We start from the raw sequence: 6330 nt of genomic DNA, 5'->3' as shown, positions 1-6330 counted from the left end.
TATTATTCATGTTTTAAAATGATGCTATTAAATGATATTTTATTTTATTTTATTTATTTATTTGACAGAGAGACAGATCACAGGTAGGCAGGGAGGCAGGGAGGCAGACAGAGAGAGGAGGAAGCAGGCTCTCCGAGGAGCAGAGAGCCCGATGTGGGGCTCGATCCCAGGACCCTGGGATCATGACCTGAGCCGAAGGCAGAGGCTTTAACCCACTGAGCCACCCAGGCGCCCCTATTAAATGATATTTAATGACATGGAAAAACACTCTGCAATATTAAATGAAAAAATATGCAAAATTCACATCCATTATACCCCTATTATGTAAAAAAATTTGTGTCTATAGATATAAAAAAGGAAATAAAATACCAGCTATAGTAATCAATGAATTATGGGATTATTAGTGAATTTTATTTTCTTCTTTGTTATGAGCTTGCTTTACACACATTATATATACTGAACATGTTTTCTTTTTAATAATAGAAAATAATAATCTAAAGAAATAGATAATATACAAAAATTCTACCTGAATTCCTCTTTAACCTTGACTCAGTGCATCCAGAATTGGCCATTTGAGTCATCAAATAAGAAGCAGGTGCCCAAATGTGAAAGTAATTGGATTTCACGCAGCATTTTCCATGGGGCAATTGAATCATGACTGCTTAAAAACATGCCTTTGGAAAATTTGTCCCAAAGAGTTCTTAAATCTGCATATTAATACAGGCTAGTCTTTTATCAACTATGTATTCATTGTCCACCATGTGCTCTACATTGTGCTACCTCCTGTTTAAAAAAAAAGAGAGAGAGAGAGAGAGACCTATAAAATGGTCTCTACTTGGAAGTTCAGAGCTAAAGGAGATAAAAAAAAGAAAATGAATAAAACATTTGGCACATAATACAAAAATTATGGTAGCTCTGTGCTAAAAAAATAGTAGATTCTATTAATATTGAGGCTCAGGAAGGAGTTGTGTGATCCTCCAAGTTAACTGAAGTATGTACTGTACATTCCCAAAGGTATATAGTTTAAATAATTTCCCCCTGTTATTTCTTCTTTCAGGAGATCTTCCAGTTTCTAACAGATAGAGGTAGATACAAGTTAGAGGTCTTTCAGGCAAAGTACATGTTAACCAAGTGTCAACCAGATTTAGCAAGAATGGGTAAAGTATCATGCTAAAGTCAGTACCTTCCCAAAGAGCATTAAACCAGGCATCGTAAGACTTCAGTTTGTTGACCCAGTTCTGACAGGGAGTGGCCTGTCTGGGCCTGCCATGTAACTTCTCTAGAACTGTTTATCACCTATGGGGGTCAAATGATTGACAAGGACTTTTCAACTTTCTTTTAGTGTCATGAGATTACAAAAGGACTGGAATACCCACTATAGAAAGTAATGTGAGAAGTGGCACCTTCAGCTTAGTTTTCCTCTGCGTTTACTATCTCTTTCCCCCGGCAGTCAGTGCCTAACTTCTGTGGAGAGTGGTCTTCAATGCATTTCCAACTTTATCCCTTGTTCAGTCCTATCTACTTAAAATATTAGCCCCCTCCCAAATGCTCTCTGAAAACCTGATTGCCAGATTCTATGACACTGCTTCTTTAAAAAATTTTTTACTAATTTTCAGTGAGTTAACATATGGTATAACTTTAGTTTCAGGTGCACCCCAATTTTTATAGCAGCATTATCTACAGTAGACACTGCTTCTTGATAATAGAGCAACACTTAATCACTAGTGACTATTCCTTCTTCCTTAAATTGGAAAGTATAAGTATTTGGAGTCACAGAAATAACTTAGAAGTCTAATTTTGGGACACCTGGATGGCTTACTTGGTTGTGTTCGACTCTTGGATTCAGCTCAGGTCTTGATCTCATAGTCGTGAAATCAAGCCCTGCTTTGTGTTCCATGTTCATGTACTCTGTCTCTCTAAAATAAATAAATAAAATCTTCTAAAAATTTTAAAAAGAAATCTAATTTTGTCATTTCCTTTTTGTGTGTTCTTGAACAAGTTACTTTATATTTCCTCTTTGATCTTTTTTTTCCACATGCAAGAAAACAGAACATGGCACATGAATCAAATTAGTTTCATTAGAATTAAATGCTAACATATAGGTAAAGGGTCTGGCACTTGGTGGATGCTCAAAAAATGATAATCATCTCATTCTTTTCTTTTTCTGGGCTGCATATTTTTTCTTACACCTCTCCTTGCTTCATCATTCTCCTTCTGGTTGATTAATTTATATCCTCTCTTAGCCTAAGTATGGTTGGATGTTCCATGGGTAATTTTGGTGGTCTTCTCCTTGCAAATGGCTCTCTCAGAGTCTATATCCACTTTTAGTCTCCTGTCTCACATGTAGCTAGATATTCCACCAAGTCCCTATTCTCAAATACCTAGCAGAAGCTCCATTTAGATGTTGGTTCTCATTCTGAAATTAGTATATCCCAAGCTAAATATTCCATCACTCTTCTTGTTACATTTCCCATACTATTTCAGTTCCTTCTTTATGTCTTTACTGTTGCTCTTCATGTTATCATTATTGAACTTTCAATATTATTTGATCCCTCCACTGGCCTCCAATCCTTATCCAATGAGTAAACTCATATTTTTTGATGTTTTTGTGAGATGGTATGTATTACAGGAATGATCATACATAATTCATTTGTCTTCAAGCTCCGGGGCCATCACTTACTAGTTATATAATCCTTGGGAAAAATACATAACCTCTTTGAGCATCCCTCTTTTTTTAATCTGTGAAAACTGAATAATAATAGCTATTTCATGGGCTTCTTTTTGAGTGAAGTGAATGTTGTCTTTGAACTAACAAATGATTATCTATAAATGAGTAGATAGATAAGGAGAGAAAAAAATTGCCATGCTTCTTCCTGCCCCTATAGTAGTTCAGCTTCTGTCAGTCAATCAATTAGGATGTATCTGTTTAGCCTGGTGAAACAGTCTCCTCTTCAATATCCATGCCTCTACTCTATCAGTTACCCAAAACATCATACTGGGATGCCTGGGTGGCTCAGCTGGTTGAGCATCTGCCTTCAGCTAAAGTCGTGATCCTGGAGTCCTGGGATCAAGCCCCAGATCAAGCTCCTTGCTTGGGGGTGTTTGTTTCCCCCTCTAACATTCTCCCCCACTCATGATCTCTCTCTCTCAAATAAATAAAATATTTTTTAAAAATCATAATAATTTGGGGCACCTGAGTGGCTCAGTGGTTAAAGCCTCTGCCTTCGGCTCAGGTCGTGGTCCCAGAGTCCTGGGATCGAGCCCCGCATCTGGCTCTCTGCTCAGCGGGGAGCCTGCTTCCTCCTCTCTCTCTCTGCCTGCCTCTCTGACTACTTGTGATCCGTCTGTCAAATAAATAAATAAAAATCTTAAAAAAAATCATAATAATTTCCTCAACTTGAAACAGCATTTTCAGTAGTTCCTCATTGCCCATGAAATCAAGTCCAAACTCATTTTCCTTGTTGACCTTAGGGAAAATCAATAAGGAGATGAAAGTAATGGTTACTGAGCATTTACTCTATACGGGACATCATGCAGAGTAGGGTGGGAGCCAGAATTCAAACTCTGCTGCTTAATTCTAAAACCCATAGATACCACACTGCTTTATGATGTGTAGAATTATATAATATTGTTTATATTATTATATGTATATAATATAAATACATATATAAATATATTGTTTATATGTTTATTATATATAATACATAGTTATATATTGATAATATTATTACCCATTACCAGGAGCTTTGTTTGAACCAGACTTAGGGTTTGTGAGTATGGGAATAAGGTAGGTAGGCTTCAAGTATTTTTTCCCAATATGGCTATTTGGTTGCATAATGCCTTTGGGGTTGTACAATCCCTTTGAAATTTCATGGTTTAGACAATAACAGTATTTTAGCTTAACATATGAAAGTGTCAACCTGAGTAAATGGGAGGATTTCACTGTCAATCAGAACACTAATTGTACTAGACACTATTAGGTGGCCTTTTCCTGTCTTTGCAAATCAGTAATGCTTATCCAAAAAAACTGTGTAATAAGTCTCTAAACTAATTATATCATGAAGTAGTATACAAAAATTATTAAATAAAAATGAAAGTTAAATTATGGGATTGTTTGAATTGCCTTTGTAAAATCTTTGGCAATGTCATGTCTGTCCTGCTGATGGCTGGTTCTGGGCAGAGGCTTCTGTGAAGTTTGCAAATTGAAACAAGCCGCCAAATTGTATATGTCATTGTATTTCCTACTGAGCAGCTCTAAGAACAAAATAATCTAAGTGAAGTATGTATCCCAGCTTTTATTCCCTAGGAAGGAGGCAAACAGAACCACTCTATGATCAAGTATCCATCAATATGTGTTAGTGACATTGGCGGGAGGGATTTGTCACATGTAAGAAAGAAGATGAGGATTGCTTACCTGGAAAGTATGATTGCCTCTTTGGACAAAAGGTCCTAGCATTGAGCCATAGCTTCTTAGGATTACCAAACAGACCAGTATCACACTTTGAAATGCTGTCAAAGTGGTATATGTCGGTGTATATGTTCGTGTACATATAGCACGCATTTCCTAGCTGAGAAACTCAGGATTAAAGATACGTCTTTTCTTTTTAGAGAGACCTCAGCAAAAACAGTTAATCACATTCAGCATCTTTAAGGCCTGATAAAGAATATCTTTGCTACCACCTCTGTCTCTCTGCTGAATTTAGCTCCTCTGTTCACTCTCTGAAAGTCACTGATTTCTATCTATCCTGTTCTCTCTAGAGAAGTAGAACCTTTGACCAAAGGTTAAAATGGATGAGTTCAGGTTCATGAGTATTACACCTTTGTCACTGCAGCCATCGGTGTCCTTTACCATAGAGTGGTGCTCATGGAGGCACAACTTGACATGGAGGACCCTACTGCTTCAAGGGCAAGGTGGAGGCTCCATGTTCAATATCTAATCTGTATCAGATAAGATCTGCTGCAGTCTGTCTCCAAACTCCCATGTTCTTCCTCATACATGTATACACACACGCATATACACATACTCTTTCTCTTTTGTTCTTTGTCTTTGTCTCCCTTGATGTCTGTCTCTGAATGTCTCTCTTAAGGATATAAATGGTAATTCACTCAGTTTTTTTGTTATCCCAAGGTCATGTCCCCTGATCCCTGCATGGCCACAGAATCCCAAGGAAAAGAACTTCCCAAGAAAGGCAGAATTTTCAAGGATTTCCACAACATCACTTTCCTCCCATCTCCCCTCCTTTCTCTCCTACTCTTCCCTTCCCTCTCCTTATTTGTTTCTCTCTCTTCTTTCTCCCTCCCTTCCTTGGTTTAATTGGCATAGAGTTTAGTTAAGCACCTAAAAGACTGTCTATAGTAACATAAGGATCATCTAGCCTGTGCTATTTGATATGGTAGCTACTAATTAATTGTGGCTATTAAGCATGTGAAACGTGGCTAGTGCCATATATTAAAATGTTATTTTGGATATTGGGTTAAAATGTTCAGTTAGTAATAAAGTATATTATTAAAATAATTTCACCTATTTATTTTTATTTTTTTAATGTGGCTACTAGAAAAGATAAAGCGTTTGGTACAAAATAGGTATTCAGTGAATAACAGTTGAATGAATGCATTCAGTTGAAATTCAATTCAGTTGAATGAATGTCATATCATTCATTTTATGCATATCTATGTTATGATCTATAGATAGTGTCCAATATGATACCCACCAGCCCCATATGACTACTGAGGACTTAAAAGGTAGCTCGTCCAAATTAAGTTGTGCTTAAATGTGAAAATTCCCCAGGATTTCAAAGACTTAGTATATAAGAAAGGATTTTTTAAAAAGTTAAATAAAATATTAAACTATTGAAATTAATTTTGCCTATTTCATTCACTTCTTCATGTGAAAATTTAATTGCATTTAAAATTACATATGTTACTCACACTTATAGTTTACACCATATTTATATTGGACAGTATTTATAGACTCATAACAGACCATCTAGTCCAAATTATTGGACTGGTAATGGTCTTGTTTGTAATATCTGCTGGCCTTGCTATGGTGTGTGTCTGTGTGTGTGTATAAAATTTTTTTGTAGAAAAAGAGTGCATGAGTGGGGATTTTGGGGAAGTAGGAGAGAGAGAATCTTAAGTAGGTTCCACACTCAGTATGGAGCCCAGTGAGGGGCTTGATCTCATGACCCTGAGCTGACCCTGAGCTGAAATCAAGAGTCGGACCTTAATTGGCTGAGCCACTCAGGTACCCCCAATCTATATTTGTAAACTTTTTAGTTCACCTTAAGGGGAGGTGGTGGTTTTTGTTGTTTGTTTGTTGGTTTGTTTGTT

The sequence above is a fragment of the Meles meles genome, chromosome X (genome assembly GCF_922984935.1).
Source record: "Meles meles chromosome X, mMelMel3.1 paternal haplotype, whole genome shotgun sequence".
Classification (NCBI taxonomy): Eukaryota; Metazoa; Chordata; class Mammalia; order Carnivora; family Mustelidae; genus Meles; species Meles meles.
The sequence above is the reverse complement of the archived record's forward strand: the minus strand, read 5'-3'. Positions refer to the sequence as shown.